Source organism: Mustela lutreola, chromosome 1 (genome assembly GCF_030435805.1).
Source record: "Mustela lutreola isolate mMusLut2 chromosome 1, mMusLut2.pri, whole genome shotgun sequence".
In the NCBI taxonomy this organism is placed as follows: Eukaryota; Metazoa; Chordata; class Mammalia; order Carnivora; family Mustelidae; genus Mustela; species Mustela lutreola.
Genome location: NC_081290.1, coordinates 192,568,310 through 192,590,762, shown reverse-complemented (window position 1 = coordinate 192,590,762; position 22,453 = coordinate 192,568,310). Strand labels below are relative to the sequence as shown.

General features: G+C 42.6%; 1 long non-coding RNA gene across 1 annotated transcript in view; it reads right to left on the bottom strand.

The window, feature by feature from the left end:
• LOC131837543 (uncharacterized) overlaps positions 1-17,934 on the bottom strand; it is a 29,519-nt gene extending 11,585 nt beyond the window's left edge. The window contains exon 1 of the long non-coding RNA XR_009356147.1: positions 17,753-17,934. This is a non-coding gene — a long non-coding RNA (uncharacterized LOC131837543). The remainder of the gene's footprint in view (positions 1-17,752) is intronic.
• Between the last annotated feature and the right edge of the window lie 4,519 nt (positions 17,935-22,453).

Here is a 22,453-nt window from a genome sequence, read left to right as displayed (position 1 = left end):
AGTGGTGAATTCTGCCATAGCAACTTGATAGTCCCAGTTTGCAACCTTCGTTGTGGTGAGTGGTAGACCAGTCAGAAATATAATGGAGAGATCCAGGAAATAAGAAAGCCATAGGAGAGCTGAAATAAACTTCCTGCACCTACCTTAGTGACTGGCAAACTACACCCATGTGCAAGGGAGACTCAGGAAGTTCTGGAGATGAATCCAAGGGAGACTTGAGAACTGGTTGCAAGTCTATATGATTTCCTGGTTCACCCACAGATCACTCAGCACAGGGAGAAAGTCTTAGAGAATCAAGCACGATCTCTATCCAAATCATTGGCTGACCAGTAGCTATGCAGACACAGAGGTGGCCTTCAGGAAGCCAAGATAAAAATTAAAATGAGAATTAAAAATTTTAGCTGATATTGTAATGGCTACACACCTTAAGGGAAACTGTTTCTCCATACCCCCTCCAACTCTTGGTATTGCTAATCGCCATAATTATAGCCATTCTAGTGGGCACTTAGGGTTATCTCATCATGCTTTTAATTTACATTTCCTTATTGACTAATAGTGCTGGGCATCTTTCCATATTCTTATTAGCCATTCACATATCTTCTTCAGTGAAGTGTCTATTCAAATCACGTGTCCACTGTTAAAAAGTGCATGCACTTCTTTTCGGGATGAAAAATGGTACAACCTGGGGCACCTGGGTGGCTCAGTTGGTTAGGCAACTGCCTTCAGCTCAGGTCCTGATTCTGGAGTCCTGGGATCGAGTCCCACATCGGGCTCCCTGCTCAGCAGGGAGTCTGCTTCTCCCACTGACCTCTCTCCTCTCATGCTCTCTCTCTCATGCTCTCTCTCAAATAATTAAATAAAATCTTTAAAAAAAAAAAAAAAAGAAAGAAAAATGGTACAACCATTTTGTAAAATATTTCAATAGTTTCTTAAAGGGTGTTAAACATGGAATTAACCTACAACTCAGCACTTCCACTCTGACTATCTACCCAAAAGACATCAAAATTTATATTTACCCAGAAATGTATATGCAAATGTGCACAGCAAATTATTCACCAATAGTTGAAAGCTGGACATGATACAAATATCGAAGTGGGCAAACACAATACTAAAGCCATATAAGGGAATACTAGTCCGTAATAATAATAATAATAATAAGCAACAGTAGTTGTTATCTGCAACATCACAGAAGGACTTCTAAAATATTTTATTAGATGAAAGAAGTCAGACACAAAGGACTGTGTATTGTATACTCCCAGTTATATTTTTGGAAAAAGCAAAACCAGAGACTCAAATCAGATCAGTAGTTGGCTGGGCTAGGAGGTGATATTCACTGAAAGTGGCCAAAAGGGAACTCTGGAGAGTGATGAAAATGCCCTAAAATTGTAGCAATGGTTGTCCAACCATGAACCTATTAAAGCCCATCAATTGGTCCATTACGATGAGTAAATTCTGTGATCTACAAACTCGAGATCGATAAAGCTTGCTTTAAAAAAAAAGAAAATAAGCCATTGCTGAAAAAAGTAAGAAGTCAAGTTATAGACTGGGAAGAGATATTTAAAATTTATATAATCATGGAAGGATTAGAATCCAGGATATATATATACATATGTCTCTACATGTGAGTGCATATATATGAACTCTTACAAATCCGCTAGGAATAAAATACACAATACGGAGAAAGAGGAGGTGGCAAAATGACAAACAAGCATTTCACAAAGGAAACCTGATCGGACAATAAAAACATCGAAAAGCCAATCAATCTCATTGTAATCAAGTAAAATGCAAATGAAAACCACAATGAAGTAGCAAGTGGTGCCAGAAAAAAAAATTAAAAATCTTGATCACACCAAATGTTGGCAAAGCTATGGAGCAATAAGAATTCTTAAACACTGTTGGGGAGACTATAAATAAATACCATCGCTATGGAGAACAATTTGGCAAAGCCCCTCGGTGTGGAAGCTGCACACTCCTTACAACAGAGTTATTCCCTTTACACACACGCGCGCGCACACACACACACACACATACACACACACACACACACACACACCACAAAATTCTCACACACATTCCACAAGATACAAGACCGTTCATGATAGTAGCTGGGTTTGGTGTCACAGGCTTGGATTCTATCTTGTGTAAATCATTTATTCTGAGTAACCCCAGGCAAAAATTTCTCAAATTGTACTCGGCTTTAATTTGTCCATTATTCAAAGAGGGACAACCGTACCTGCCCACCAGAGATACCGTGCGGATTAAAAGAGAAACATGTTTAGGAAGAATGTGGCGCAGCGTTGGAGACTTACTATCCCTTCAAAGAAAATAATTTCCCTCCTGTCTGTGTCCTAAATGAGTGTTCATCTCCTTACTTGACTGGAGGCAATGTTTCGATTGTAAGCAAGGCTGGGGGCCTACAGGGAAGCAAGTGGGCTCTTTCAAAACGTTTAAACTCCATTTCCTCTCTCCTGGTGCCTTCCAAAAAGTGTGCCATGCCATGCCTCCCAAAGAACTTAGAACCTGAAGCAAAAGGTATTTCTTGGAAAGAGGGAGGCAGGGGACCCTGAGACAGTCACAAGCTTAGGAAGCCACTGATTACAGCCTTTGCTCCACCTGGATCTCCGTATGAATTAAATATAATTATCCTTGGCTTGGAGCAGCATTTGTGTTACCTTCAAATGGGTCTCCGTAGCTTTAAAGGGTAAATGTGCTTATGCAGGTTCAAGGGGACACACTGGTGCCTGATCCTTAAAAACTTATAAGACCATCTTAGTTTGTCTTACAGAAAAGACCAATTACGTTAAGGAGGTCAGAGTAAATATGTTGGCCCTTTCTTATTTAATTTCACAGGGATGCTCACAGCAAATGAGGTTAAAATGTGGTTGGCTTCCCAAGTGTGATGATGCATTCTCTTATTGTGAATGAGTGTCAGCCTCGAAGTCTGGTAGATCTGAGCGAACCTTAACTAACAGGAATTGTCTATGTGAACACGCCACACCCAGGTCAGAACTGGGAGGCATACAGAGCCGGCAGGAACGGAGTAGGGAAGAACACACTGGATGAGAAGGGGGGAGTCGCAGGCTCCAAGCCCGCAGGGTCACTGACTGGCTAAGCCACCTGAGAAAGTCCGTCACAGCCTTCAGATCTTCCCAGACCCGATTATCTGCCTCCTCTCGTTCTGGTTCCGCAGCTCATCACCTCTTTCTCGAACTCCAGTTGTAGAAGTCATATTCCAGGGCATTTACGAAGATGCCCCGAGAACAGAAAGACCTATACTGGATATAGACAGGGCACAAATGAGGACTGGGAGACAGGGAATGACAAGAAGAATTTAGAAGATGCATAAACAGGGGGCGCCTGGGTGGCTCAGTGGGTTAAGCCTCTGCCTTCGGCTCTCAGGTCATGATCTCAGGGTCCTGGGATCGAGCCCCGCATCGGGCTCTCTGCTCAGCGGGGAACCTGCTTCCCCCTTTCTCTCTGCCTGCCTCTCTGCCTACTTGTGATCTCTCTCTCTCTCTCTCTCTCTCTGTGTCAAATAAATAAATAAAATCTTTTAAAAAAAGATGCATCAACATTCAAAATGCATAAAAATAGACATGCATTTTTTAAAAGGCATTAAAAATATGGAGTGGACACATCTCATCAAAATAATGCCTCCATAAACTCAAAGAGGTCCAGGTGGGACACCGACTTCCCAGTCTGAACTTTTCCGAACAGACTAGATGGGTGACATTGGGTCCGTTACTGTCCTTCTCTGGGTCCTTGTTGTCTTCTCTGTAAAATGAGGGCTTTGGGCCAGATGGTTTCCAGGCAGAACAATGCAATGAATCGAAGTTTCAGGTAAATAGCATGTCATGGATGTCGAAGCCTTGAGGGATCCGGGAGAACCGAGGCACGGCTGGAAGTGGGCAGGGTTTCCGTCTTAGAGCCTCTCTGCCCTCCCAAGTGTGCCCCTCCCTGCCAGACTTCCCAGACCGCGCTGGCGTCGCCAGAGGGCTGCTGGGAATTTCTCTGCACAGCCCTGTTCCTAAATGAACTCCCGGGAGATTGGGGGAAGGAGGAGGGTGCCAGTTTAAAGCAGGTCTGATATGATCCAGGACCTGGATAGGGTTTCAGCTGCCTGCTTTCTGGCAATTTGCAGAGAAATTAAAGAGATTCTTGTAGAGGTTAAATGGCTGTAGTCCTAGGGAGGGGACGCTGTTGCTCAGAAAGAAATACAAAGACGAGATTCATCTTGCTCAAGAATTATAAATAGAATAGTCAGATTAGATTCGGCAGAGGAATGGGGGCACCATGAAGGAGCCAAGTTCTCTCCGAATAAAGAGGCAAGGCTCCAAAGACTTCCAAAGCAGGCTTTCAAAAGGGGAAAGAAAAAAAAAAAAAAAAAAAAAAAAGGAAAGATGGGAAAGAAGAAGACTTCAAAAAAAAAAAAAAAGTGGGCCTTTTCTTTTAACCCAAAACTTCTATCGGGCAAGAAGGCAAAATCGTCAGTTCCTGAAAGAGAGATTAAAAGTAAATTATCACCCCATAAGGAGCCGTTCCCCGTAAAAGGAATGAAGATAGTTTACTGCTCTACGGAAAATGAAAACTGCTTCCAAACTTTAGGTTAAAAACTTGGCAGTGGGAATTTGGCCTCCCTGTGCGTCTGTCTTAGAGATGTTTATCCAGCGGATGGAGATACTGAGATGGGTCTGGTTTTCAGGTTTGTTTTTTGTTCCACATAAGGTTTCCATCAGATACAGTCCGCAGACTGGTGCACGCCAGGAGGCTGCTGGAGGAGAGGCCCGGCTTTCACCGCAGCGGTCTCTGCCTACACCTTGGTAGGAACAAAGACAGAGAGTGGAGACCACGCTCGAGGCAGCACTGGGGACTGGGGGCATCCGGACCGGCTCCTGCCTAATTCAAAAGACCTTTTTTCCAGATCTGCTTCCAGCATCAGATGCCATATGGTCTTAGACGAGTCACTCGACCTCTCTGAGCTGCAGATTCCCCATCTGTGCGTCAGTGAGTCTGGCTTATACCTACATCTCAAAGTTGTTCCAGGAAGTAATATAAAACACGAGCAAAACCAGCTCCCTGCACAGGGGCCTAAGTGCTTTCTACAGAACACAGATAATGGGGGCTGCTCGGTCACATGCACACTTCCTGTTCTCCAGGATTCCTCTTGTAAAAGGAAGTCCACTGAGGCAATGAAACACAGAGATTTCAGGTTTTCTATCAAGGCGTGCTAAAGTGTGAATCTCCTTCATTAGACATACAACGTTGGGACTCAAGTTTCTTAGACTATCTGTAGCTCAGTTCACTTCACTGTAAAGTGGGAATAAGGCTGGCCTCACAGGTTTGCTGTGAGAATTGATAAAAATGGAAGAAAGTATGCAAATGTGCTCCGTGTAGTGTGGTCACTGTTGTTCCTCATCACCCATGACCGTGGTCACCAATTTTGTTCTTTCTGGATTAAATCAGACAAGCACTTCTTGACTGATTCAGAACCCTCTAGCCACAGTTTAATAAGTCTTTTTGTTTTGTTAAAAAAATAAGTTTTTTTTTTCTCACCACAAAAATGATACATGGGTGTATTTCCACCTCCAGGAAAGATGGAATAGACATATATTTCTCTATTCCTCCCACAAACTAGAATTCAAAAGCCTGAACATTGTACATAACATTAATCACAAGACTCTGAAATCTACAGAGAAGGAAAAAGACTGGCAACAGGGCTCAGGACCCGAAGAACAAGGCAGTGCTGCATTCCCCGGGTTTTCTTTTCGCTTCATCGATGCCAGGCTTGGAGCTCAAGGAACTAAAAACTGAGAGATGGCAGCAGGCACAGATTAAAAATAGCCTGTGCACCCTAGCCGAAGGACCAGGAAAGAGGCAGTCTAGCAGGAGAGAAAGCTTTTAGACAATAATCGCTCTACTCCTGCCAAAAAGCACAGAGAACACTGTGGCCTTACCCCCACCCATGCCAGCAAAGGCCAGCAAGAAGCCTAGATTTCTACCCTAATCAGGCTGTAATGAGGCACCCACCACCCCTGTCAGCTGTCATCAGAAAAGACCAAGTAAGAAGCTGCACCTTTCATCCCTACCAGCAGTTACCCCCTCTCCACCATGTCACAGGAGACCACACAGGGGGCCTGGACCTCCACTCCCATTCAGAATGTCGAGGTAACCCTCCATATCCCCCCTGGGGTAGTATCAGAGGACAACTAAAAGGGAGTCAGAGCTTTCAGCCCTGCCCAGCAGTAATGAAGACACCTGCCCCATGGTGTCGGTGTGGCCAGATGGAGAGCAAGGCACATCTACCCCTATCAGCCAGCTGCAAGGTATCAGTAGAGGCCTAGAGGGGAGCCAAAATGCTGCTCCCACCCAGCTGTGACAAGGATCCCCCCACTGGATGTCAATAAAGACACAGTGGAGAACCTACACATTTCCCTCTAGCTGGCAGCATCCAGAGAGGCCCTCTTTTCCCCCTCTTGAAGTAGTGTCAGAGGAAGCCAGCTAAAATAGAATGTTTAAAATGTTTAAATAAGATCCAGAATATCATAACATATGCAAAAACGACCAGGTTTTAATAGAAAATTACTCATCGTAACAACCAGAGAGTGAATGAAGGAAAAGACATCAACAGGTGTGAACACCAACACCAAGATGACAGAGATGTTCGAACTCTAAAGAAGCTATGAGAAAAATGAATTATGAATATGCTTAAAATGAATGAAAAAGAAAGAAATTAGAAACCCTCAAATAAACAGATGATAAAAAGAAGAATTAAACAGAAATTTCAGAAGCAAAAGCAAAATAATTACAATAAAAACTCGTGAAATATAAATGGCTTAAACTCCAATTAAGACAGAGATTGGCAGAATGGATAAAAACACACAACCCTACAATGCAACTACATGCTGTCTACAAGAGATTCACTTTAGATCCAGAAATACAAATACGTTGGAAGTAAAAGGGTGAAAAAAGATATTCCATAGAAAGAGTAACCAAAGGACAGCAGAGGTAGCTATCCTAATATCAAACACAATAGATTTAAACCCAAAAAAGTTTACAAGAACAAAGAGGACAATATAGTTTCGATTCAGCAAGATGATATAACAATTATAAATATATAAGCACTGGTAAAACAGGTCAGAAAAATATATAAAGCAAAAACTGACAGAATTGAAATAAGAAATAGTTTTACAGTAATAATTGGAGACTTTAATAGGTTGTTGTCAGTAATGGATAAATTAGAGAAAATATGAGTTAGAAAACAGAGGACTCAAACAACATAATAAACTAACAAGATCTAAAGATGTAAACAGAACACTCTGCCCAACAGCAATAGAATATATATTTTTTCTCGAGTGCACAGGGACATTTCCTGGGATAAGCCCGGTCAGCCCGCAAATTAACTGCCAAGAGATTTTTAAAGGCAAATGCCATGCAGTGTATCCTCTCTGACCACAATGGGATGAAGTGAGAAACCAAAAGAAGAAAAACTGGAAAATTCAGGAATTTGTTGAGATTAAGCAATACAATTTTGAACAACCAATGGGTCAAAGAAGAATTAAAAATGGAAATTAGAACATATCTTGAGATAAATGAAAATGAAAATACAACATGTTAAAACTTAGGGGGTATCACGAAAGCAGTGCTAATGGGAAAATTTATAGCTAAAAATGCTCACATTACAAAATAAGAAAGATTTTATTTAAAAAAAAACCCTAACTTTAAAACTTAAGGAACTAGAAAAGAACAAACTAAAGGCAAACTAGCAGAAGGAAAGATATAATAAAAATTAGAGCAGAGATAAATGAAATAAAGAATAGAAATGTAACAGAGAAAACTGACAAAATCAAAAGTTTGTTCTTTAAAAAGACCAACAAAATTGACCAATCTTTTAGCTAATCTGACTAAAAAAGAGACAAGATTTAAATTGCTAAAGTTAAAAGTGAAAGTGGGGACATTATTACCAAAGTTACAGAAATAAAAAGGATTTTAAAACAATCATATGCCAACATATTGGATAACATAGATGAAATGGACAAATTCTTAGAAATGTAAAACCTACCAAAACTAAATCATGAAATAAAAATCCTCAATAGACCTTTAACTAGTGGCAAATTGAATAAGGAATCAAAACTCTCCCAACAACAACAGCAAAAAGCCCAGATCTGATGACTTCACTAGTGAATTCTACCAAACTTTTAAAGAACACCAACTTGGATGCAAACTTTTAAAGAACAACAACTTGGACACCTGGGTGGCTCAGTGGGTTAAAGCCTCTGCCTTGGGCTCAGGTCATGATCCCAGGCTCCTGGGATTGAGTCCTGCATCAGGCTCTCTGCTCAGCAGGGAGCCTGCTTCCCTTCCTCTCTCTGTCTGTCAAATAAATAAATAAATAAAATCTTTAAAAAAAAAAATAAATGAAGAACACCAACTCTTCTTAAAAAAATTAATAATAATAATAATAATAATAATTGAAAATGAGGGAACATTTCCTAACTCAGTATATGAAGCTAGAATTGCCCCAATGCCAGAACCAAAGACAATACAAAATTAAAGACCAATATCCCTTAAGAACATTGATGCAAAAATCCTCAACAAGACTAACAAACAGAATTCAACAGCATTTTAAAAGGATTATACGCTGTGACCAAATTGGATATATTTCTGGAATATAGGTATGGTTCAACATACAAAAAATCAATCATGTAATATACCACATTAATAGAATGAAAAAAAAGCAATACATTACCATTTCAATTGCTGCAGAAAAAGCATTTGATAAAGTTCAATAAATTCAATACCCTTTCATGATAAAAGCACAGCACCCGAGGAACAGAAGGAAACTACTTCAACATTATACAGCTATATGAAAAACCCAGAACAAATATCATACTTAGTGATGAAAGACTGAAAGCTTTTCTTCTATGATCAGAAACAAGGCAAGGATATCCACTCTTCCACTTCTATTCAACATAATATTGGAAGTTCTAGCCAGAGCAATTAATCAAGAAAACAAAATAAAAGGCATCCAGATTGGAAAGAAAAAAGAAAAAATATATCTATTCATAGATGATATGACTTTATATGTAGAAAATCCCAAAGATTTCATATCAGAAAAAATGTGTCAGAACTCATAAATAAATTCAGCTAAGTAGGATACAAAATCAATACTCAAAAGTAACTTACATTCCTGTACACTAATGATGAATAATCTGAAAAAGAAATTAATAAAACAATATTACAAAATATCAGAAAATATTTAGGAATTAATTTAAAGGAGAAGGTAAAAGACTTATACAATAAAAACTACAACATATTGCCAAAAGGAATTAGAGATAAATGGAAAGATATCCCATGTTCATGGATTGAGAGACTTAACATTGTTAAGATATCACTATTACCCAAAGTGATCTACAAATTCAATGAAATCTCTATCAAAATCCCAACAATTTTTTTTCAGAAATAGAAAAACCCATTTTTTAAAAGATTTTATTTATTTATTTGACAGAGAGAGAGAGATCACAAGCAGGCAGAGAGGCAGGCAGAGAGGTGGGGGGGTGGGAGGAAGCAGGCTCCCTGCAGAGCAGAAAGCGTGATGCAGGGCTCAATCCCAGGACCCTGAGATCATGATCTGAGCAGAAGGCAGAGGCTGAACCCACTAAGCCACCGAGGCACCCCTAGAAAAACCCACCTTAAAATTCATTTAGAATCTTAAGAGACCCCAAATAGGAAAAACAATCTTGAAAAAGAAAAGTAAAGTTGGAGGACTCACATTTCGTGATTTTAGAACTTATTACACACATAAATATGATAACCTTTAGATGAAATGGATCAATTCCTTGAGAAACAGAAACTGCCACAACTCATCAAATATGAAATAGATAATTTGAATATCCTTATAATTATTAAGGAAATTGAATTCATAATTAAGAAATTCCCCCCAAATAAATCTCTGATTTATTTTTATTAAATCAAAATAAATAAATTTGATTGTTAAAACAAAATAAATAAATCTGATGGGAATTTTATCAAACATTTAAGGAAAGACTGACACCAATTTTATAATTTTATATAGTCACTTCCAGAAAACAGCAGAAAGTACACCTTACAATTTATTTTATAACCCTAATATTACTCTGCTGTCAGTCAAAGACAGTACAAAATCAGTCAAAGACAATACAAAAAAAGTAAACTACAGTCTAATATCCCTCAAGAATATGAATATAAAAACTCTTAACAAAATGTCATCAAATAGAACTCAATAATTATAGGAAGAATTAGTCATCACAACCAAGTGGTATTTATTCCAGAGATGCAAGGCTGGCTCAATACTCAACTATCAATCAGTGTGTTTCATCACATTAATGGATTAGAGGGATAAAATCACATAATCATATCAATCAATGCAGAAAAAGCACATGGTAAAATGTAATACCCATTTATGATTCTTTAAAAAAATACTTGGGAAAAGAAAATGGAAATAAGGGAAATCCCTAAACTTGATAAAGACCACCTACAACAAGCCAATGGCTAACATTACAGTAGTGAAAGATGTTAGCCAATGGCTAACATCACAGTAGTGAAAGACTAAATGTTTTCCTCCTAAGATCAGGAATAAAATAAGGATATCTGCTTCTCAGTCTTATTCAACATAGTGTGGGAAATTCTAAATATGGTAATGTAGGGGCACCTGAGTGGCTTGGTCAGTTAAGCATCCAGCAGGCTCAAGACCCAAGAAGAGCCAGTGCATTAGTTCAAATCGGAAAAGACCAATACCTCAGGTCAAAGCAGTCAAGCAGGAGTTTCCTCTAACTTGTGAGAAAATCAGCCTCTTTGTTCCCTCCATGCCTTCGACTGATTGCATGAGGCCCACCCACATTGGGCAATTTGATTTACTCAGTCTACGGATTCAAATGCTAATCTCATCCAGAAACCTCACAGACACCCAGAATAACATTTGATGAACTATCTGGGTACCCTGTAGCCCAAGTTGACACACAGAATTAACCATTGTAAGGCCTGATGTCATTCTCTGCCCCACCAGTGAATCACCAACCCTCCCTTCCCAACACTTCAACTGATTTCTTGAAAGATTTCTCTTCTAAATGCAGAGAAGACCAAATTCTTCTGCTTTATTTACAAGAACCAGTGGGTTCATAGCAGAGATGCTGTGGAACTTGGCTCTAGTATTTTGCTGCCAAATATCCTACATCTGGAGTATATCCCAAGGGAGGTACAAAGTCATTGTACCAGGGTGAAATTACCCCAAAGGGAATGGAGTTTTAGTTTTGTGATATAGGAGAGGAGTGATAAGATTCAAGAGAAAATTGAATAGCACACACACACACATACACACACATACACACACAATGGGACCTTGGGGCCTGTCATGCCAGGGGTTCACCTGACCTGTAGTGAACATCTCAGTCTGGGGGTGCAGATGCCTATCAGGACATTTTCGATGGGTCTGTTCTGCAGAAGAATGATGGCGCTCCCTGCTGCCACTCTATGCCTCAACTTCTGTAACCATAAAGTGGGCATCTTTGATCTGTCTTTGGTTCACAGAGGTCTTGGGAAATATAGCGAAGCCTCTGCAGCATTTCAACTCCTTACAGAAAACCTGCATAAGTAAGTCAAAGGCCACTCTACAAGAAACAATTCCAAGTTCATCAGTCCCCCAGATCCTTAGGAGATTCTCTGTAAATATTTAATAAAAGTAGACAAATGGCTGGAAACATGAAGATTCAACCTGCAACAAGAGTTAAAAAGGAAAGAACCCTCTGAAAACCAAGCCCCACATGGTGCATGTGATGAAGTGATTCCACCTTGGCCATACAGTTCTCTTGCTCTATGGGCCAACCTCCCTCCCAGTGGAATAGTTTTCATCACACATTAATCTACTCCTTGAGCCGGCAATTCTACTCCTGGTATTCACCCCAAAATAAATAAAAAACGTGTCCACAAAAAGACTTGCACAAACATATCCATAGCAATCTTACTCATAGTAGCAAAAATCTAGAAACAACCCAAGTGTCAGTTGCCAGGAGAGTGGATAAAAAGATTGGAGTTCACACAATAGAATACTTCTGCAAAATACAACAGAGCCACACAACAATACAACGCAATGCAAAATAAAAAGAAGTTTGCAAAGCACTGATAAAGGCAACCCACATGGGTGAAACTCAAAGTCATTTTGTGGAGGTAAAGAAGCCAGAATACAGAAGAGTAGCAAAGAGTACATACCGCATTTCCATTCACAGGAAGTTTGAAACAGGGGAAATTATCATATTGTGAAAGAAATTACCACTGGGCTTGCGTGGGAAAGCAGGATGGGGTTAGAGGTGGTAGGAAGTAGATATCTGGAAAGAGGAAATGAAGGTACTTTCTGGAGAAGTGGAAATGCCCTGTATCTTGTGTGGAGGAGGTGGTTTCACAGGTATATAGGGTTATTGAACTCATCAAACTGAACACTTAAGATCTATGCATACGATTGTATGTAACTTCTATCTTCATAGTTTGTTTGTTTGTTTTTACTAGTCAGACCCACCCATATCCAGGGGCAGAAAAACTATCCCAACTGAATAAACTCTGAACGAGCAGTGGGAAACAAACTGAGTTATGTTTTGATCACATCCTTCGATTGTGCTTGTTGAAGATATCAGTAAAACGCGTGACTTATTTTGTCCAAGAAAGGCAGAAAGGAAGGAAGAAAGCGGATGTCTGGCACCCTCTCTGATGTTTCCTGTTTAATAGGCTTACTTCCCTCCCCCTCAACCCCATTGTTCTATCCTTTTAACATTTCCCCATCTTCCTCCAGGCGGGGTGCTTGGAGCTCTCATGGACACCCTAAGACGGCGGGCTGAGTGTGGAAGGAGGTGCCTGGGGCGGGTAAAAGATGGCCCAAGACAGTATCCAGTTTGCATGGTATCTGTCCTAAGTGCCAAAATCAGAGAAAAGCCCCTTCCAGGGGAGTCGGGGCTGGGGGGGGGGAGGAGGGAGGGGACCCCTGAAGCGGTGGGGTGAATGTACTTGGAATGGGAGTATTTTAATCAGTGTAGATAAGGAAGGAAGAGGACAATTCCACAAGGAGGGGATAATAACCAAAGGCACAGAATCAGAAATTCACCAAGAATATTAGGGAAAGATAAAGGACTAATTATAGCTACTACTTGTTGAAGGGCTTCGCTTTACCACCAATGGATATAAGCATCTATTTCCCTAATTAGCCTTCAGGATACCTCCTCATTATGCAGACATGGAAAGGAAGTCAGGGAGGAAAGGAGGAACCTTGCTCAAGCTCTCCCAAGTAACAAAAGCGGAGCTGGACTTGGAATCACAGCCCACCGCTCATGAACTTGAAAACTACACCAGAATGCCACTGCCCTGGGTTCATGCAGATGAGGTTGCAACAGGAGTCTCAAGGCCTTTCAGCAAAAGGCAGGGTATCAACTAATCAAGTAATTAACTAATTAAAACAGAACAGAGCTAAGGGGCTACTTAGAAATACGGAGGTGATATAGAATGAAAAGTTGCGGGACCAGACCATAGAGAACTTGAGTAACAAGTTAAGGGGTATCGATTTATTGCAAGGAAAGAGAAGTCATTAGAATTCTTAAAGGAAAACTTTGTGAATGTGGAAGAAATGTTCTAAGAAGACTATTCTGGCCATGATGAATGGGATGAGTTAGGTGCAAGCCAACCGCCAAAAATAGCAAGTAAGAGAACATTAGGCTAGTGTGTTCATTCTAACAGAGGACCCTTTAAATGTCCCTATTAAGGGACAGTAGGGAGGGCCGAATTTTTTAAAATAGTCAAGAGAAATTACAGAAGAAATATGGTCAAGCCTTGAGTCTAATAGGATGAGGAGTTGACCAAGGTAAGCAAGGGAAAGAAAAAAGGGTTGTAGGGGTCACGCCTTGGTCCTAGGAAGATGGTTCTGTGGCAGTCTGGAAGGAGGGGAGAGTAGTCAGTGAAAGACCCCCCTCTTAGATAGACCCCTCCCCTAGTAGATAGATAGGATAACTAACTGCTTGTTTGCTTTTCTGTAAACCGCTGGCTTTCAGGTATGAAATTAGGTTATCAATTGTGTGTGAATTGCTCTCTTACCTTTCTCTAGCCGCGTGGCTTATAGAAATAATAGAGACGCCATGATGGCACTCCTCCCTTCCCCCTTCTTGCTCCCCTTCCCCACCTTTCCTTTCGCGCGCGCGGGCCCTCATAACCAATCAGCTTACTCCCCCCTCCCCGCCGCTCTCTTCGCGCTCGTGGGTCCCTGGAGCCAACCCGCAAACTCCAAGTATGCCTTTTTCAAAAGTTCAAACTGTCCACCAATCAATTGCGCCCCACCCAAAACTTGTTTGTACCTTCCTATAAAAGACCCTGCTTCACTCCGGTCGGGGTGCTCGGTTAGCTGGAGCTGCCGACCACCCGCCGGTACCTGCGTGACAATAAACCTCTTGCTGTTTGCATCCAGTGGCAGTGTTGGATTCTTGGGTAAGGGGATCCGCGGGTCTTTCATCAGCTAATCCATACAGTACCTTTGCATTCAGGATCAGTTGGGACATGCAGACATGGTGACATCTGCAGGGTAATGACAGAGGAGCAGGGATTCAGAGCAGAGACCCAAACCTTGGGCAGTAGAGCCACCCAGTTAAGAGCTTAGACTCAAGCAGACCAGGATTTAACACATATCAACTATCTTAGCCTTGGCTCTTCCTCTAAAAATGAAATAATCAATGCACCTTGTTTACAGGGCTGAATGGAGCATTCAAAGGCACAGTAAGTACTCAACAAATGTCAGCTCTGCTTTTTGAGGCCTGCATGTATTTTGGGAGAAAGAAGAGGAAGAGTGGCAGAGAGGACACAGGTGAGAAAAAAAATAGAGACATTTACAAAGACTTAGAAAAGTGCTAGCTGACATAGGCCTGGAGGGTTAGGAGAGATTGATAAACAAAGGAGGGTAGCGTCAGAATGGATCGCTGGCTGGCCTTTGCAATGGGCAGGGCAGACTAAAGAAGTCCGATGGGGGGGGCCGGGTTTCAAGCGACCACTGTGTAATGTCACAATGGAGACAGCAGATGTGGACAAATAAGACAGGCAGTAAAAGGAAAGAGAATCCTAGAAAAGACACCAGAAAAGGAACACACTCAAATGAGTATTTAGTTGCCATACCTAGAAGACTGGACTGTGACTGAAAGCAGAAATAAGCCAAGTGAAGTTCCAGTGAAAAAAGAAATACTTGGGAGAAAAATGATAATTCAGAGACAACTGCCAGGAGGCAGATAGTCATGTAGTCCAGGAGAAATATGGGTGAATTAGCCTGAGACACAGAGAGAAGAAATCTCCTAGGTGGAGAGGATGAAGAAGAGACAGGGAGAAAATTGGGGTTTAAGGAAAAAGATGTGTTCTGAGGTCCTGTGAGTGGTGGAGAAAAAGGATTCCAGGAGGTAAAGCCACTCGAGTCCTTTTGGATTCATCTCTGGGAAGCCGCACCAGTGACCACAAGGAAGGGAGCCCATCACACCCTTAATTTCCACTCGGCCCTAGCTTGAATACATACACATGGTCCTATCAAGGGGAGAGTATATTTCTTCCATGCAAACAAATGGAACACACATAGGCTGTTCTAGAAGCTTCTCTCAGTGGCCACTCCAGGAAAGTATTGTTCCAGGTACCCCATGACAAAGATCGACAAGTATTCCCATGACACTAAAGTAGAAGTTGAAAAGTTTAGACTGTAGATTTGGTGAGGGGTGTGCCCTCACCGGGTTCCCTCTGGATCAATGATTTCTGTAGAAATTGTAAATGCCCCAATTCTCTAATGTATGTGGCTTTGAAGGCTTGGTCTCACAGGGGCCTAATTCAACATTTGGCAATCCATTGGAGTATGTGGGACTTGGCATTTTCATTGCTTCATTATTTAAAGGGCAATTCATTATGTGCAATGGAAACAAATAAAACTCTATTTCTGACATTTCTAAATCTGAACCCTGAACTCTCAATAAACCTTCCAGTTTCAAAATAATTATTTAAGCAAAGCCCTGGTGTATTCACTCTAAACCATTGAGTAGAGCTCCTAATGGTTGGTGACGCAATCTCTGGTACTCAGACTTGCGCATTGGAACTTCCCCCCCAAGAATATTAAATAATCCCCCTCCGCTACAACCCATTAAAGGCAATCTTGTCCTCACAGGCCTCAATCAAATTTGCACAGCAATTAGTCCTGCACGGGGTTTGATACATTTCTTAATTATAAAACAACTTTGTACTCTATTGGCCCTTTCAGATGGGTTAAGAGAACATTAATTACCTCCTCCTGAGACATCAAAGAGTTTTTTTTTTTTTTTTTTTAAATCCCCATCTTAGGGCTGAATAAAGCAAGACATGCGGAGGAACTAACATTCGCTGAGCACCCACTACGCGCGTTCTAGTTCTGTTTGCGGTGATGTAGGCGTGCGTGAATAAGTTTATGGGTATATTGTTAATTCTGTTTTGCAGATGAGAAGAACGCATTTGGAAAAGTGAGGTCACCTGGAATTGGTCATATTGCTAGGAAGTCTGCTTGCCCGCCAGTCAAGTTTTGTATCATAATTGAGGGGAATTGAGGGCGATTCCTCTGACTTTAAAAAAAAAGGGGGGGGCTATTATTACCCATTATGAATTTTTGAGCACCAACTGTATGCCCCTGTGCTAGTTGCGGTGAAGAGTATAATGACCTGGTCCCCCCTCCCGGGGCAGACATCCAACAAGTCAGTCCTGGGTCCTGGGTCCATGCAGCCACCCCAAAGGCCTGGGGAGTTCACAGCAGGGAGCAGCCGGCTCAGCCCCGGTGGGGGTAGGTGCCCGCCGATAGTTCCCTCAATCTAAGGGAGGAGAGGGCTCCCCGGGATCCCAATGCGTGGAAATCGCCGCCTCTCCCTCGCGCGGGGAAGGAAGTGAAAACGTGGCCCGCGGCCACCCCTTCTCCCTTCACCTCGGAGGAGCCCCGAGGCATTCCCGAGCCGCTGGCCTCAGCGTCAGTCAACGCCACCCGCTTTCTTGCCTCCCCCGGACTCGGGCAACCGGCCCCGCGCCCTCCGCAGCCTCCTCCCCCACCCCCAGCCAGACGAGATTTGTTTTCACTGCAATCTTCCTAAATTGCGCATTTCATAAGACCTTCAGGAAAAAGTCAGGAAATGAGGTTTAGAGGAAGACGGAGGAGGAGAGTAGGGGGCCGGGAGGGGAGGCTGGCGGGGGGAAGCCAACTCGGGGAGAGCAAGTCTTTCATTATCGCGACCTGTTAGGCGCACATCCTCTCGCTCTCCGCGTGCCACCCTCTCGCTGGATGCGAGCCATCCTCGGGGCTAATGAGCAGAGCGCAGGAGATAACTAATCCTAATGCAATTACCGCTCGCCATTACACTGATAGGTTGGAGGCGCTCCCCGCGTGCCCCCCAGCCGGAGACGGGCTCTTGCAGATGTGCCTGAGCCTCCCGTCCTAGACGTTTTGACAGCTGTATACAGGGCCGCGCCCCCTCCCCCTGCCGGCGTCCCGGGGGAGCGATCTTTGAACAGGCAGTCCCCCCAGCGGCCCCGCGGAGGTGAAATGCAGCCCCAGCAGCTGGAGGGGCGCGGAGGCCCCGGCGGCACGCTGGCTGCGGGGCGCGGCGCGGTGCGGGTCGGCCCCCTCCCCCGCGGCCCTCCCCCCCACCAGCCCCTGCTCCGGCCCCGCCGCTTCCGGAGAGCCCCGGCCGCTCCAACCGCAGGGAAAAATTACCGCGCGCCGGCCGGGCCCTCTCCTGGCCGAGCTCGAGCTCCCGTGATAGGGGGGATGGTTTGCAGCACACATGTTCCTTTGTTTGGCCCGACCACGTGTTCTGTTTGCACAGCAGCATGTGGTACCACTGGAGGAAATCGAACCAACACTGAAAGTTCAAGGAACAGCCAAGCTCTGCTGGGAAGCGGCTGGGCCGGGGCCGGGTGAAGGGATGGAGCGGGAGACAGGCCCGGCTCCCCGGAGGGCTGGGGGTGGGGGCGGGGAGGGGGGGTACAGGGCTGTTCTGGGTGATGGGGACTGCAAGCTCCCGCAGAGCACAGGCTCTCCGTGGGTGGGAAGGGGGGATTTCTAAAGTCGCCAGCCAGCCCGGCCCTGGGATGGGAAGTGGACTTTGATTGTGATTATCATCTCTTGTATTTGAAAGAGCTTTATAGCTGATAAAGGCTTCTCGCTACCTTCATCTCATTTAATCCTTACAAAAACATGGGATGCCAAAGTGCCTCCCCTTCTTGGGGTAGAGAGAGAGAGGGGAAAGGCCGGAGCCCCTGAACCCTTGGCCCTATAGTGGTCTGACCTTCCAGGCTGATTCCAACTAGGATGGCAAAATGCAGGAGACAGTGATCATTTGTCTCCCTCCTCCTCCCTCCCTGTCCTCCCTCCTTTCTCCTCCTGCCTCCTCCTCCCTCCCTCTCCCTTCCTCCCCGTACTTCTCTCTCTCTAATTACAGAACAATACACATTTGTGGTTAAAAAAATTCAAACAATTCAGAAATGTATGAAACATAAATGTACAATGTAAAAAGGGAAAGTTTTCCAATCCAACTTCCCAAATATAGTCATAGTTAAGATGTTCAGTCATTTTCTTATTTTTCCACGCATGCCTGAACATATTTATGCAGTTTATAAATACTTACATCTTTCCAAAAAAAAAAAAAAAAAAGGAGGGGGATCTTGTTACACATGCCATTCAGTTAAATCTGTTCGATTTAACAATGTATCAGAGAATATATCTGTCCCAAACAGAATACAAAATTCTAGACCAGTGTTCTTTTTAATAGCTGCATAATATTTCTTTTATGAATGTATCATTATTTAATTGCATAATCAGATGGTTTTCAGTTTTTGTTCATTAAAAAAAGCCATACTAAACATATATGACATATACAAATATACATCATATATGAATATATACCAATATATTTGAATATATATCCATATATAAATATGCACTATATATTGTGAAAGTATTGTTCTAAGATGAGTTCCTAAAATTTCTACCTCAAAACAGTATTGGGTCAAAGGTAAGGCACATTCTAAATTTCAATAGAAATGGCCAAATCGTTCAATAAAAATGTTACACTAATTTACAATGCATGTAAGAAAGTTAACTGTTACTGTATGACATTACTGTGTGAACCTAACTGCCTTCCATTCATACCTGACCTCCATGCTGAGTGTGGAACCTGATGAGGGGCTCAATCCCACAACCTTGAGACCATGACCTGAGCCAAAACCAAGAGTCAGATTCCCAACCGACTGGGCCACAAAGGTACTCCTTATTTAGCAGATTTCTACTGAGGAAGTAATATATGCCAGACCCTCTTTTAGAGACCAGATATGTATACATAGTTCCTAAATCCATGGAATTATATTCTAGAGAGGGAGATAGACAACGAACAAACAAATGAATAAGCAATTACAAAATCCACAGCACTATGACAAATTAATGGGGGAATAACAGAGTAATTACAGAAGGCAACATTTAAACTAAGCTCTGAAATGTAAACAAATAAACTATGTCATTGAGGTGAAGATCATTCCAGGCAGAAGGAACAGTATGTGCAAAGGCCCTGAGGAAGATAATAATTTGGAGTATTTGAGGAACTTAAAGAAAATCAGTGTACTGTAATACTGTGAGCAATGTAGTGAACTAGAGAATAAAGAGCCAGTGTGCCTGGGTGTAAGGGTCTGCCTTCAGGGTCCCCTGGGTTGGCTCAGTCATTATGCTTCTTCTTTTGGCTCAGGTCATGATCCCAGGGTCCCGGGATCAAGCCCTGCATCAGGCAGGCTCCAAGCTCAGTGGGAAGCCTGCTTCTCCCTCTTTCACTGCCTGCTGCACGCCTTGCTTATGCTCACTCTCATAAGCTTGCTCTCTCTCTGTGTCAAATGAATAAATAAAATCTTTAGGAAACAAAATGAAAATAAGGAGTCTTATAGATCAGGACAAGGAAGAAATTAATGGGTACTTTGCAGACCCAGGTAAGGAATCATTTTTATTCTAAATGCAGTGGAATGCCACTGAATAGTTTAAGGGGGGGGGGGAGTATCTGATTTATGTTTGGAGTTTTCTAAAAGAACGTTCTATTTCCTGGAAAATGATATAAAGGGGTAATAGATGAAGCAGGGATCCAGGAAGTATCGTGAGAGAAAAGGATGGTGACTTGCTGGATAGTGATCGGGGTATAGAGGGAGATGGGAAGATTCAAGAACCATTTGAGAAGACATGGACATGACTTGCTGATGGAGCAGATGCAGGTGATGACAGAGAAGCAGGAATGACCATGACTTCTAGGTTCCAATTTAAGTAACTGGGTGGATGGTGGTACCATTTTTGAGACGTGGAAACTAGAGACAGAGAGGAGGAGTCTAGGAATCATTTCCCACATATTGAGTTTGAGATTATCATGAGATACTCAGGTAGATCTATCAAGTAGGTGGTCAGTGATGCAAAACCAGAGCTGGCGAGAGAGGATTAGGTAAGAGGTCACAATTTGAAAACTGCTGGCCATTATGCACTTAAGTACAGGAAAAGGGTATACAGAGAAGAGCAGTGGTCCTGGCCACAAGCCCTGAAGAACTTCCATATTTGGAGATGAACTGAGAAGAAACCAGCATCATAGACAGAAGAGAAGTCAAGGAGGCAAGGAGGAAACTCAGGAGAGGTTGGTGTCTCTCAGAGATGAAGAAAGGAGGAATAATCAACACCCTCAAATATGAGGACAGGCACCATAATATACAAAGACGGACAAGAATCCATTACAGGTGACAGCAAAGAGCTCACTGATGATATTGGCAAGACCAGTTAGAGTAGAATAAGGAGGTAGAAGTTATAATTCGAGAACCATGGCTACCTTCCAGAGAGAAACCTTAAAACTTAATAGGAGACTTCTATAGATATAATGCCTTCATCTGGGGTTTCTCAAACTTTGCTGGGCATTAGACTCATCTAGTGAAACATACAGTCGCCTGAGCGTCAACCCCAGAGTCTGACCCAGAGGTCCCAGGGTCAATACTTTTTTTTTTTAAAGATTTTATTTATTTATTTGACAGAGAGAAAGATCACAAGTAGGGAGAGAGGCAGGCAGAGAGAGAGGGGAAGCAGGCTCCCTGCTGAGCAGAGAGCCCAATGCAGGACTCAATCCCAGGACCCTGAGATCATGACCTGAGCCGAAAGCAGAGGCTTAACCCACTGAGCCACTCAGGCGCCCCCCAGGGTCAATATTTTAAATAAGTTTTTCAGGCAATTCTGATACATAGCAAAGTCTGAGAATCACTGCTTTAATTCAAGGACAGATTTCTTAAAATGGAATTTCATATTCTATGTCAGGTGGAAAAAAGAAAGATTGAAGGGCAGAAGGCCCTTATCACATAAGCAGCTGCTTATTCTTTTACAAAAATAGTGACCACACAGAAAAACACATTACACCGAGGTGTTTCAACCTGAACGCAAACTGAACTCCCTACATCCCCTGCCTGTTGGGATAGAACTATGGGTTGACTCAAATAGCATTCACAGGTGAAATTCCTTTTTTTTTTTCTTTTTTTAAATAAAGGCCTTCCCAGAATTCAAAAATGTTTCTTATTCCATTGTTCCTCTAACCGACTAGATGATCCAAGACTGAGACCATCTCCTTAAAGGCAAAACAACTCCCGGTTTGGTTGCTCAGTCAACTCTCTTTGATTTAACAACACCACTCCAGGCAAACACTTTTATATATATTAATGAATCCTCAAATGAACCTTTTGAAGCAATTACTTTTATTTCTATTTTATGGATGAAAAACTGTAACTAGAATAAACGGAGCTGAAATCAGTTATTAAAGATGTCTCAAAAATATCATTCCTTGGCTACATGTAGATTTGACTGTGTTATCCTGATTATGGAAGGAAAAATGGATGGCTCCTTGCCCATGAGATTCTGGTATTTGCCTATCCTCACCCTCTTGGCTCTGCTGCATGATCAGATTGTTAGCAGCCTAGGCTCCATTACCAGCTGCGTTTTTATTCTTTCCTATCTTGGACATAGACCACGGTATCATGGAGTGCATAAACATGGGCTCTAGGGGCCAAATCCTGGCTCCGCCCCTTAGTGACCCTGTTGCCTTGGACAAGTCTCTTGGACGTTCTGGGTACATTTATACCATTTTCCTCGTGTGTAAATCAAGGAGTTTTCAAAAAAAAGATGCTGTGAAGGACGCCTGGGTGGCTCAGTTGGTTAAGCAGCTGCCTTTGGCTCAGGTCATGATCCCAGCGTCCTGGAATCGAGTCCCACATCGGGCTCCTTGCTCGGCAGGGAGCCTGCTTCTCCCTCTGCCTCTGCCTGCCATTCTGTCTGCCTGTGCTCGCTCTCTCTCCCTCTCTCTGACAAATAAATAAAATCTTGAAAAAAAAAAAAAGATGCTGTGATATTTAATGATCTATA